Source organism: Helianthus annuus, chromosome 16, assembly GCF_002127325.2.
Source record: "Helianthus annuus cultivar XRQ/B chromosome 16, HanXRQr2.0-SUNRISE, whole genome shotgun sequence".
NCBI lineage: Eukaryota > Viridiplantae > Streptophyta > Magnoliopsida > Asterales > Asteraceae > Helianthus > Helianthus annuus.
The window spans coordinates 16,675,606-16,689,658 of NC_035448.2; the positions used below are offsets into that span (position 1 = coordinate 16,675,606).

General features: G+C 35.6%; 1 long non-coding RNA gene across 2 annotated transcripts; it reads right to left on the minus strand.

Moving 5' to 3' along the window:
• Positions 1–5,413: 5,413 nt before the first annotated feature.
• LOC110916080 lies at positions 5,414–9,809 on the minus strand. 2 transcript variants are annotated; one of them, XR_002579485.2, is made up of 9 exons: positions 9,478–9,808; positions 8,426–8,552; positions 7,733–7,832; positions 6,575–6,679; positions 6,373–6,474; positions 6,219–6,272; positions 6,099–6,145; positions 5,743–5,824; positions 5,414–5,654 (listed from the first exon to the last, which is right to left on the minus strand). It is a non-coding gene; the product is annotated as an uncharacterized LOC110916080 (long non-coding RNA). The 2 variants fall into 2 exon arrangements; XR_004884924.1 differs by lacking the exon at positions 6,099–6,145 and having other exon boundaries at positions 6,188–6,272; positions 9,478–9,809.
• Positions 9,810–14,053: the final 4,244 nt, after the last annotated feature.

Below are 14,053 nucleotides of genomic sequence, written 5' to 3' on the forward strand. Positions count from 1 at the left end.
AGATCCGCTTGAACAGACATCAAGAGATCCGCTTGAACAGACATCAGGTAGATTCGCTTGAACAGACATAAGGTAGATCCGCTTGAACAGACAACTTGTAGTTCCGCTCGAAAGGTCTGCTTATAGGGACTTGATTGTTGAGGGTTCGCTCAAGAGATCCGCTTATAAGACAGTTTGAAGGTTCCGCTCTTGTAACAATTTGGAGTTCCGCTTATTTGTATAATCTGGTTTCGCTTATCTGGTCAAACCTAGTTTCGCTTATAGTGACAGCTAGTGTTTCGCTTAAAAGAACATATTGTCTAAATTTGGAAATTTTGTGAACTTTGAATTTTGAACAATGGACACTGAATTCTATAATGCCTTTGCTAGCCCGATCTCTATTACTCAGAATGCTTTAATTGAACATGAAACCGGAACGTCTCAGAAACCGCCTAAACTCATGGATATTGATGATTATAACGTGTGGTCTGAACGATTTGGAAACTGGGTCGAGGCTTATCACTTGGATGCGTGGGAACACACTGAAGAACCATATGTTAGACCCGTTACAAATAGTGTGCAACAAACAATTCGAGAAATGAGTACTGAAGATAAAAAGAAATATCGAGATGAGAAATTGATGGTGAGTCTGCTTCAGCAAGCGATAAAAGAAGATATCTTGATATTGCTTCAACATGATGGAACTGCTTATTCAATCTGGACAGAATTGGAAGCAAAATTTGTTGGAAGTGATGATATGCTCAAAAATAAGATGTCTCTCATGAAGAAAGAATTCTATTTATTCCGTGGTTTGAAAACTGAAAACACCAAGCAAATAATTGACAGATATTGTAACTTGGTGAGAAATATGACAAAACTTGGAATTGAGAAAGATACTGACGAATTGATTGAAAAACTTGCAGATGCGCTACCACATGAAACATGGGGAACGTTTCTGATGATGCTGAGATCCAACAGAAAAGATTACAAGAATATGACACTGGGAGATTTCATCAAACACCTGGAAGCTCAAGAGATGGAACAAAGGAAGATAGCCAGGATGAAGAATTATGATGGAGAACAAGACATCAGCTTATACTACAAGAGTGGTGTTCCTGGAACGACAAGTCATTCTCAAAATATTGAAACCGCATTCAGTGTGAAAGATTCTTCTGAAAAGAAATCATCCCAGGGATCAAGCAGCACGAGATTTTCATCATTCGATCCAAACATTTCTGTAACAAATAATGGAAGAAAACTTCAGTGCAATATTGTTCTTAGTCTTGAAAATGATCAAGATTACACTGAAGAGATTGCTAAAAATCAAATGTCTTTGTTGGGAATGGTTCTTGAGTCTTATAGTAGTTTTGTGGCTGGAAAGATCGGTAATCCAATGCTCACGAAAGAGGATTACGATCAAATTGATGCGGAGGAGATGGAATTAATGGACATAAAATGGTGCATGGCTAGTGTGATGAGACGAGCTGAGAAGTTTAAACAAATTACGGGAAGAGATGATTTCCGTGATGCAAATGTTTCAACTTTAGGTTTTGATAAATCTAAAGTTACGTGTTTTCGTTGCAGGGAAAAGGGGCATTTCAAGAGGGAGTGCAAAAATCGTGAAGCTACTGGAGCCCAGAATCCTTTTGGAAACAACGATTATCACAAAAAGGCGATTTATCATCAAGTCACACCACCAGCACAACATCAGGCACAAACTGCTCACGGGAGAGATGGAATTGATAGTTCAAAAAGAGCATGTCTAAGCAAATATGAAAATTTTTCATGGGATAAATATATTCCAACAAACAGCAAAGTAGGTTTGGCAGAACAAGATGATGAAAAGTTGGATAAAGGTTTTTGTTGGGACGATTTTTGCCCAGATCAAGATCTCATGGCCAAAGAGATGTCCAAAAACACTTCAAATGTTAATGCTTTCATTGCTAAAGCCTATGATTTGAAATGTGCAGAAAGAAGCAGAAAAGTCATAGAAGCTGCTGAAGCAAGACGAAGGAAGCTCGAAGAAGAAGAAGAAGAAGAAGAGGAAGAGAGATTAAAAGCTGAAGCTGAAGCTGAGAAAAAGAGAAGAGCTGAATTTTTACGATCAAACAGAACAGTCAAAGAGGTTCCTGAATTTGAAGTCAAAGTTGATGCAGAACCTGTCAAAATTCCTGAAAAGTGCATGAATTGTGATTCTTTAATCAAACAGAACAATGAATTGCTGCATAATATAAATAGATTGAAAGAATCCTATGATACAATGAACAGAGAAATCAACAAGTATACTGATTCGAGTGGTGAATAAGCTGTGGCAATGAATACACTGAAGATAGCATATCTGAGACAGCTTGATGATGCCAATTTTCATATAAAGAAATGTGCTGATCTGGAGTTGGAGTTAGCAACACAAAAGATAGAAACTGAGAAAGTTAAAAAATTATTAGAAAGTTACTCATGTTCTACTTTTGTTGTTGACAGGATTTATCCGCTTGTGGAGAATTTGAAGACGTTTGGAGAACAGAAGACGTCCGAAGAAAAGAAATATGTGACAAAAGACGAAGAAAAAGTGAAGACTTCTGGTAAGAAATCAAGTGTGGTCTACAATAGATGTCCGCCCCCGGTCAAAAAAGGATATTCACCTCGAAATCCAAATTCCGAGAGAGTCGAAAAAGCAATAAACTTAGAATGGGAGTCTGGGCCATCGTATAACTTTCCTGAAAATATTGATGTGACATACACGTCATCCGACACTAATCATGAGTCAAAGTTGATAAAAAGTGTGGTCGATTAGGTGTTAGATAAAGATGACAGTGAGGTGTCAAACATGGAGTCCAAACCCAAGTCAAAGTCTGAGTCCGATGCGTCAAAGCCATCAGTCAAAAAGGACAAACGGGTTTATGACAAACAATTTTTGCTATCAAAATCTAATTTGAAGGATGAATCATTCAAAGTGGCATATACTTTGAAAGATTCTGACAAATTATATTCTGATGATGCTTTTCCAATAAGAAGTGTCAGACTTTAAATGATTCAAAAGGTTTTCAAAATAACAGAAATTAATATTTCTGAAATAAAATATTTAAATCTTATCGGAAAACCTAAACAATACACTTCAAGATATCAACAAAGAATTAACAAGAAAATGGGTTACAATTGTGGTTATAGTTTCCAAAAGAAACCAAACCATAATCGTAATTTCAAAAAGAAAGGATTAGGTTTTGTTCCACCGAAAAACTATAAAAATGAAAAAATGTATAAACCAAAAACTGTGTTTGTTTCAGGGAAAACAACAGAAGCTGAGAAAGAACAATCATTCAGAAAGCAGACAAATCAGGAATTCCTTGCCAAGAAGCAAGAAGAGTTAAAGAAGAATGTTGTTCAGGAGAAGATTGAAAAGAGAACCTGTTTTCAGTGTAAAACTGTTGGTCATGTTGCGAAAAATTGTCCAAAGACATTCAAGCCAAAACAGGAAGTCTCTGGTAAAATGAAAGAAAAGGTTGTCGAGAAAACTGAACTTTCAACCCGGAAGTTTACTGGCTTTGAAAATTCAACTTTTGAAAAAGGAGAGTGTTCAAAGAGTGCTTCAAGAAGAAAAGAAAATGTAAAGAATCAAAAATGGGTTGTGAAAGATTCAGGTAACAAGTCTGGTGATGAATCTGATTCCACAAAATCAGAGGAGCCACGTGTTGAGAAAAAGATTGATAGAAAAGTTCCAACTATGAACAATGAAAATTTTCCACCGTTGCATGCTGAAAAGTTTATGAAGAAAGTTGGAAAAGTTGAAATTTCAAATCAATTTTATTCTGACAAGAAAAAATTTGATGTTGAAAAGACTTTCAACGGAAATGTGAAACGTATTTTTGGACAAATGGTCAATGGTAAGGCCAAAAGTGTCAAAGATTTTTATGCTTCTAAACGACGTGTTCACAAGTCTGTTGAAAGAAAATATGATGAGATTGTTACACCCAAGAAAGGTCAGGCTTGGGTGGATATTTTTTTCAAAGAGTAAAAACCTGACTTGCCGGAGATCCCAAGTTGGTAATCGTGGATCATGAATCGGCATCATTCTTTATCATGTTTGTATAATATGTTTGAGAAGTTATTGCAGGACTTGCCGGAACTCCCAGGTTTGTAAGCGTGGAGTAGGAATCGGCACCTTGAGAATTCAACCAACAGATGGTAATTGGTTGAAAAACAGGTTTGAGTTGTATGATTGTTGTTGTTACAAGTGGTTCAGAATTTGAACTAGGTTGATCTTACAAGTGGTTAAATCAAGGTCATTAATTTGAACTTGAGTTAACTATCATTCATAAAGTTGGCAAACAATGTGATGATTTGATCCCCAACTTTACAAGTGATAAAATCAACAAAACTTATTTTCCGGAAAAACCATTCTGATTAAAACAAACTTGAGTGTTTTGAAATCATTATGGGAAAATAGTTTGTTGTGAGGGGGAGTTCTGATTGTTTACGCCAAACGGATGGAGAATTGAGGCAATTCGATATCAGTTGTCATGTTCTGTATAGTTTGTTTTCAATTTTCTTAAGATGTATTTGAATTTTAGGGGGAGTAAGAAAATTTTAGAAAATCCAAAAACATCAGAAAATTTGAAAAAGTCAAAAACATGATAAAACTGAAAAATGAGTTTTGATACATCAGTGGACTATCACGACATGCTAAAGAAATGTAAAGTCAAAATGTGATAAACAATCTTACTGTGGATGTGTCAGTAGGTTTTCGCACATTTAGTAACCTGTAACGAGATATAAACCTAAAATCAAACTTGCTTATTCTGTGGGTTAACAAAATTGCTTGGATATATAGGTAACCCCTGAAATCTTGTTTGAAAGGTCCCGTATTCTGAGATACTAGGTCTTTATGCTCAGTGATATCTGGGGTATTATCCCGGGACTTCTGCTGTATGGAAATACTGACCTAGTCCCCGGATAATGCTTTCTGCAAAAAGCTTTGAAATATAAGCTCGCCCTCAGCAAGTTGATGAAACAATAAAATTGATAGTCGCTGCTGTTTTAATTAAACACTACAAAAAAATGCCATCTAGTGGCATGCAAAAAGTGCCACAGAAAAACAAGAAAATGCCACTAAAGAACCTTGTAAGAATGGGCGGCACACAAAAAAAGTGCCACAAGAAGCGTTGACGCTAAAGCCTTTTAGTGGCACTTTTTCAATGTGCCGCACAAAGTTTTAGGCTTTTTGTAGCACTTTTTTATCTGCCAGTACAAACTTTTGAGCTTTTAGTGGCACATATTTTTTGCCACAAAAATCACATCAATTTAAATGCCATTGACGTTTATAATATTAATTTTAATTAATTACAATTATCATTTATTTACATTAAAAAATAAAAACAAAATTGTAAAATGTAGAAATCATAAAATAATCACTTCAATTAAAATTTCAATCAATCTTCCAAAGATTCCAAATGTCTAATAAGTGTCGATCTACGTCTAATGATCAAACATATAACTCAAATAAACTAACAAGTGTATGAATAAAAACTCCAAACTTCATTGTGTTCATGACCTCTTTCACAATCTTCATGCGAGTTAAATAATCACCGTGTTAACGTTTTCTTAGTAGTCATACTTCCACTTCATAGTTCCCAGCACTTACTACTTATTGTCGCTACATCAGCCAACTGACTATACTCAACCTGAAATTTCACAATTCATGTTAAATTGATTAGTTCTGATAACCATAACTATCAAGATGTAAGAGCAGTTAATAAAAGGCAAACTTACTTCTTTTGACACCACTTAAAGCTCTTCAGCCAAAAGATTGGGTGGTTTTTTCAATACCCCTAGTTGTCAGAATTCCCATCACCTAACAACAAGAGAGTTCATGATGAGAATGTTTACCCTTCAGTTTATAATGAGTCAAATTCAATTATCTTCTGTCTTAGACAGGTCAATTGATGAACTAAAACATTGCTAAAAATACGGTGAATGGGTCAATAGGGTCAATTGTCAAAAGATGCCCAAAGTATATTCTTTAAGCATGCAATCTCTATTTTTTGTACTGATGTAGCTTTTTAATCAATTAAAACCCGCTAACTAGAAGTTACCCCTCTAGATGGAGTAATAGAACACACGCATACCTGTAAACATGGTAGGCTCTTAATATCTTGTTCGGTAAAAAAGCCACCTAGAAAAAATGCATAAGTGAATTAAAGTTAATACAACACACCTTCAAATTTGTAGCATATAAGATGAGTAACCTTTGTTGCAATCAACGGTTTCGAAACTTGTGCCCCCATCAATTCAACCATGGTCTGAAATATAGCACATAACAAAAATTTCATATGATGTAAATCCATTATTTGTATAATAAGAAAGTTTGCAGTAAAAAAAGCCGATTGAAAATAGACTAACCATAATGTCCTCTCGATTTTCACGTTGATATCCTGTCAAACATATAACTAGTGACGTTGCACCTGGAATCCCATTCAAATCTCTCACCGGTACGTATATTACCTAATAAAAATACAAATGCACATACTTAGTTACAAACCAGTAACTCAGTCCTGAATAGATTCATAATGTAACCTAAAACCAATCGGATTTGCGTACTAACCAAGGTTGTATCCACAGACGCTCCGACATCAAAACTGTGATCAACCCACAGACTAGAGACTAATATCTTCCCATCTTGTCTGGCAGCAACACATAGTGGATCAACCTACAAAAGCAAAACACAGATATATATTATAACTAAAGTATCAGTTATTTAAAATGTTGCATACATTACACCAACACAAACAAAAAAAAAAGCCAAAACAAGGAAACACATGTTTGGGGAATTACGTAAACAAGTTTATCCACAGTAACATGATTACAATTTGTACCATATTGACCAGCATCAACCCCTTCGCCATCAACATGTTCATGATTTTGGTTATGGACTAAAGCATGATCACTAAAGTCAACACATAACTGTTCTTACTTCTCACAATTGATTCTTACTGAATATAAAGCACAAAAAAGGTGTATGGTAACCTCATGAAGATAAAAAAACTAAGAGACTACATCCTTAACCATGGTCTTGGTTGTGGCGTTATGTCCCCATTAATGCTGGTAAGTTATTAATTAGAGGATCACTTGCGGGTCAAATGGATTGTGTAATAATTGTGATACAAGTCGAACCTAGTTATAAAATAATTAATGTATTAAGCATGAGGAGAAAACTATAACACTATAAAAATAAGGCCAATGAGGTAGTAGTGGAGTGGTTGGGGAAAGAATTGGTGTTCCTTGTGACCCAGGTTCGATTCCCACTCTCCTCATTATTTTCTGCGGCATCCAGGTGAAGAAAGAATACAGGTGGCACCAGTTCGACTTGGATGGGAGGCGAGATTTTACCGATTATTCCACTGTCGTGCCTTCGGGCGAGTGGAGGTCGGGTTTCCGCGCATCTGGGGAAAGCCAAGGGGCTGACGACGGTCGTCAACCTTGGCCACAACGCTCGGTGTCACGGTGGTTGGCACGTCGTTCCTTGCCTTCAAATAAAAAAAGAGGCGTAAGGGTATAAAAAACTTTGGTACTTTGACCCAATTGACCAGCTACATTTCGAATTAATTTCTAAAGTGAGCCTGTTCCACCGTAGAGATATAGAATATAGTGCAGAACAAATAAACTCAAAGTAATTGGATCAAAATTTGCTAGCGAACTGGAATAATGAAAATGACAACAATTATAGGATTAAAAGAAAAAAAGATTATGTGGGAAAAAATACCTGCTTTAACGGGACTGTTTCCAAAGGGAAGTTAAAAATTGCATCAAACCAACCTCAACCATTAAAGGCATGCACATCCAAATGACACAATTAAGTACATCTGTTGAATGGGAAATTAAAAGGGTTAGTTGACAGTTTGTGAAGATTTAAAAAATTATCAACTCGTATAAATTGCTCAACAGCTAGTATGGCTCTACAGACATATCATAAGCAAATCAAGATCCTTGATTGTTTCTCATCTATTTACTTGGTGTCACCACTTCATACCCATCAGTTCTTATGTAAATTTACAATCCACATAAGAATGACTTATTATATACTCAATTAGTAAATGAGCCCGAGCTTCACTTATCGATCTTGAGCCAGCTCGTGAGCCTAAACGAGCCCATTATTTACATATTTTTATAATCACTTATCAACTCGGGCTCCGCTCATTTGCATCGCTACTCATAACCCTTGGATTCAAATGTATTACAAATCCCTACACATGATGGCTTCTTTTTTTTAAGGCGAAACGGAACTTTTATAAATATGTTTTTTAACTAGAGGCCAGTATGTAATTATCACTAAGCCATTGAACAACCAACTAACAACCAATATGTTTTTTAACAAGAAAAAATAAATGGTCTGAAGCAATGCGATTTTGGAAGAAATTATAGATGGTCTGACCCTTTGAATCAAGAGAGATCTCACCTTTAAAAGAGATTGCTTTAATTGTGCTAGCAGTCAAAGGCTGTTGGCCCATAGCTGCAGGTGTTGTGATCTCACCCGTAGAAGCGATGACATTAGCAGAGTATAGACCACGGTTTGAAGTCAAATGCTGGAAATAAAAACTAGTGTATTAGTAAGTTTGGGCACCATAACGATATACACCCTGTATTAAAACCACGAAAACTAGTTTAAAACAATGCAAATAGGATAATAGATGAAAAACGATGTTACAAGTTCTTATATGAGCCAAATTAACTCCATTATGATTACATATCTAGAGTAGTCACGCCCAATCACTCGTAATCCCATCATTACCTAAAACAGATACACAACTAACAAACTGGACCCGCTAACCATGGCTATAATTTCTTTAAAAATTATGCAAATAGTCAATATTATAGTACCAATTACCTTCATAATAATAAGGGGTCGAAATATAACCACTGGAGTAAACAACCATTGTTGGATCCATAAAAAACTTCTTAGGTTGCACCTGACTATTTCCAATGTCTACAGAAGACTCCAAAGGTAATCATTAACAATCAGCCAAGTAAAACATTTTTAATCTAAATTAATATATGGTTAATACTAAAGCCTACAGGGTGCCGAATAGCAACTACACAAGTTTTTTTTATTCATTTGATGTTGTTACAATATAGAAGATTCTAAGGCATTGGAGATCTTTCAGCACAGGCAAGTTCCTCCTCCTAATTAGAAAGATTTCAGTCGACATCCACTCTTGATGCAAGTTATTTTAGGATCAGGAGGTTCAATTACTAAACTTTATTGAATGCTTTAAACCAGAATAAGTCTCGGACAATGTCAGAGTTGGGGTCTGTACAAAATTTTCCATATAAGGTCATAATCCCATGTTTATTTTATTAGAGGCCCACACATGCTAAACACAAGTTTCATAAAAAAAAAATGACATATACCCATTTATCTAGTAAGACGTGTGAAATAGAAAGTATTTTGGTTGATGCATTTCATCGAGCAATTGGTATGCATCTTCAAACCTTTCACTTTAGACTTACAAGAGAGGTCGATTGGAAGGTGATGTAGGTGATTGTAATCGAAGTAATCCAGGAGAGCCGATTGCTGGTGTAGAACGGTTGCAACAGCTGCGATGAAGAATATGATACGGATGAAGGCTGAAAGAATCAACATGCCACACACCTGTTGATGTGTGATGGTCAAAGGTAGACTCGTGAAAGCGATTTGAGGGGAGGTGAGTCATTTTTCAAGTAAGAGTGAGGATCGATTGATCGGTAAGGGTCACAGGATGAGATAACTGTTTTAGGTTAAAGAAGGTGGGAGGAAGAAGATTATTGCTTTTTGAGAGGAGGGAATTAGATTTCTATTGATAAGTGGGAGGGAAGCTTAAAGTTTTTAAACAAAATTTGAAAGTACGTATTCTTGTAACAAAATCTAGCTTTAACTAGAAATATAACATACATATTTTATATAAATTAATAAATAATTTGTCATTATGTTATATAAGATAAATAATGATGATGCTTTTAAATGGTTAGTAACATTACACAAAAAACATTCATAACTATAAAATTCTAAAAATGTAAATAAAAAAATGCTATTAAAGATTTTCAACATAAAAACTAATACGGAGGGAAATTGACTTTGGTGAAGATGATTTATTGGTTTTGGTTGAGTTTTTAACTTGTGTTTTTAAGACTTTAGAAGGAAAACTAATATATTGGGAGGGAACAAATTTTTAGAGAAATTTTATTAAAGGGTTTAGGAGGGAAATAAGAAAAATTTCAAAAGAAATGCTCCAAAGCTTTAGTGGCATATGTAAAGTGTTATTAAAAACCAATTGAAAATTTTAGTGGCATATGCAAAGTGCCATTAAAAATGTAACATAGTGGCAAAAATGATAAATGCCACTAAAAGTGTGTGCTAATGAAAGTGGCTTACGCAAAGTGCCATTAAAAACCTAAATTAGTGGCACAAATACTAAATGTCATTAAAAGTGTGTGCCACTAAATGGCATTTTTTTTGTAGTGAAAAGATCCTCTAAAGGGGACACCCCAAAAGTCGAAGCCGTCATCTCTCTGCGTATACGGAAGTATCGACCTGAGCTCTCACGGCCCTCGCACATAACCCCTTTACAGATATCAGCTGTGGTATACTCACCTGTAAGACTGAATATTGGGATCTGGATACGGGAGTATATTCAAGTAGTGGGACACACGGATAAGTTTAAGTATCTAAGACACTAATTGCGTATCTCGAAACAGCTGAACATTGTGTGAAAATTTAAGAGGACAAACATACTGACAATCTAGGTAAATTGTTTAAAACTTAAAATGAAATCAAGCTTAACGGTGTTGATGATATGTCTCAGAAACTGATATGATCCTCTTGCAAAAACTCACAAAAATATATATATATTTTTTTTTTTTTTGCATTGTTTCGTGTTTTTACAAAGTGGTGTTAGTTACTTTCTTTCAGAAAATCCAAAAAGATTTTAGTGTGTTTTAGCTTAAATTTTTGTAAAATCCAAAAAGATTTTCGACAACTGGTGTTGAAAAGCTGATTTTCGAAGTTCAATGTGCTAAACATGAAGAATAGGTTTGGGAGAGAGTATGTGATGTTGTTAAGTTTGCTTGAAAAAGAGCCAATAAAAGATCCTGTATTTAAAATTATGAATATAGTTTCTGGCAAAAATTTCTAATTGTTGGAAAGGTTTAATATTTGAAGAAACTTATGTGTGGGAAGAGATTGTGCAAGTAAATGTGTGCCAGGTGACTATTCTGTGATGGAATAGAGTCAGGTATCAATCTTGAGATAAATTTTGAAGCTGTGAATTCCAGACTACGATCCCAGCAGATTGAGAGGGGGAGTCTGAAGACACTGTGTCAACATCCGAGAGAGAGGAGTTTGTTGATGATGAAGATAGAGTTTGCGGATTCTTGAAATGACAAATACTTCAGAGAAAGATTGAAGACTGATAAAGACTGTAGATTGACAATCGAAGACTCGAAGACTCCGTCAACATCCGAGGGGGAGTTTGTTGGTGCACTACGTCTGTCGACTACGCCTTACATCGAGTCTTAGTTTTGCATAGATTAGACATGGCACGAAAACCAAGAAATGTGTGTTAGAGAAGGTTTCGCTTATGTGTCATTCATATAGGTCCGCTTATATGTCAAGAAGTTAGGTCCGCTTATTAGTCATTCATATAGGTCCGCTTATACGGACATGACCGTATAAGCGAAACCTGTTGGCCTATATAAAGGGTCATTCAAGCGAACCTAGTGTGTGTGTTGAAGGTGTTTTTCTTCCGGTGAGCCACAAAGTGCTGCCGAAATGCTGTCAGAGTCTGTAAACGTTAACAAGATCAATACAACAGCAATTATAAGTGAATCTGGCTGAAATTGCACCAAATCATTAGTTTCCGCCTCTTGATTTGGATAGGGATTCTTCTGATCGACTCAATTAGGGCCGAACACGATCCTACACGATTCTTGTTTCTGTGCGACCGTAATAAAATTATGGATGCGCTTATCACCTCTGTTCACAATAAAATCTGATTTATAAGCTAATGGCTTATAAATCCTTGATGTGATTATTCGACCCATTTCATTTTAACATCACACTACAAGTTATATAACAATGGTTATTTCTTGTCATTTTTATCTATCCCGGGCTTGTCAAAAATTAGCATTTTCGCTCCCAGTACATGGTTTGCATACGCGTTTACATTCACCGGTTTATTTTGCAACTTTCTAAACACATAAACCAACATTTAACCACTTACTTTATTTTGACCCGTTTAGAGGTTTTTAGCATATAAGCATAAATTTCGCTCATCATTACTCGCATCTTATTTCTACTTTAAGATATCCGTTTTGCCTTCCACTACAACTATATTTGTGGTGGATTTACTGTGGTAATCTAATTATTCCGAAGTTTACTCTTTGGTTAGTCAATTTTACGGAAAGACCCATTTTTGGGCGTTTGACCTAAAAAGGATTATGCCAATAACTTTTACATTTATCAAAGTCTTACTTGATAATAATACTCATTTCTAAACAACCTTTAAAGGCCGTTTTCCCGGTTTATTGATCAATGGCATTTTGGTCAATTTTAGTCCCTCATATTACGACGAAGGACTTTCACTAAATATTTGACCAAAATCGCACGTTTAACTATAATCTTATTTATGCGTACCTGGCTCGGGTCAAAGTATTGACCCGTTTAAATACCTTGCTTCAATAATTTGCTAATACATAGCAATGCAAATTTCCATAAGCCGTTTTACCCTGTGAGCATTAGACTCGACAAGCACTTATTACCATTTGACCCGTTTGGTCTAAACGATCAAACATTTTGCGCTTATATTTGAGTGGTATTTATTTACCATTTCGTTAATTAACTAATTTCGGATTCTCACCATTTAGTTATGTCTCTTAAATCCGTTTCTTACACGTTTAACCCGACATGGCTTATGCCAAATGGGGTCGTTTTAAACTTCAACTTTTATCCGTCTACACGTGACTAAATCACCGTTTTACCCTTTTTATTTGTTTAGGCTTACTTATAAAGTAGCCATTCAAAAACTCGTTTTATATATGTCATCTCATGACCAAATTACCATTTGGCCCCTTTTTACCATTAAACATGGTTTTTTCATCTTTTTATATGTTCCGACTTGTATCATTTCGTGTCGGAACCATATTTCGGATATAACCTTTGTCGTATTTATAACCTACAAATAAATGCATATCTTACAAAAAGGGTGTAAGTTTTACTTACATTGCATCCTAAATACGTTTTTCCTTCATGCTTGATTCGTTTGACCCGCTTCCTTCCCAAGCTTCACCTAGCTTGTCAAGCGTCAAACTATCATCAATATTCATAAGACGGTTATATTAGTCATCCTTACTTACGACCATGGTTGTAAAACAAGGTCTCCAAGGCCGAGTACTCCCCGAGTAGTCGCTACAAGGTAGGCTGCCGAGGCGACTTTCTTCAACTCCGACTAATTACTTGGAATCGATCAAATGCGGTCAACATCGGCCAAATTCGGATCTAGTAGGTCAACTCGGGCCGAGTTTGACTTAAAATAAAATAAAACATAATTTCTATGCCTATCATATTAAAGAATGAATATCAATTTCATGTATTTTGTTATAAATATTAGTAAATTTGTTTCATTTGACACATATTTAATTTTTGAAAACTAATTTCTTTATAATTTGGTATGTCCGAGTACTCCCCGTGTACTCTCCGCCTAGGGCGAGTACTCTCAACTCCCCGGTCGACCGACTAGGGAGCGCCTAGCGACTTTTGCAACCATGCTTACGACTATTCCATCTTACAGATTTTGTGTCGAAACTACTATTCGACTTCATCATTGGTTAGTTTGACTTTAAAAAGTCAACTACCTTTAATCATATGATATGTACCATTAATTTAAACATCATGATTAGAAACCGTATTATCCCATATCACACGTAATTAATCAAATTAGACAGTTACGCGTTTCTTTCATGATTTTATTCATATCTACATTCATTCGGGCATTTTAGCATGCACCTTGCGGGTTCTTATACATCTTTTATCAAGTTCATTACTAACTTCTTA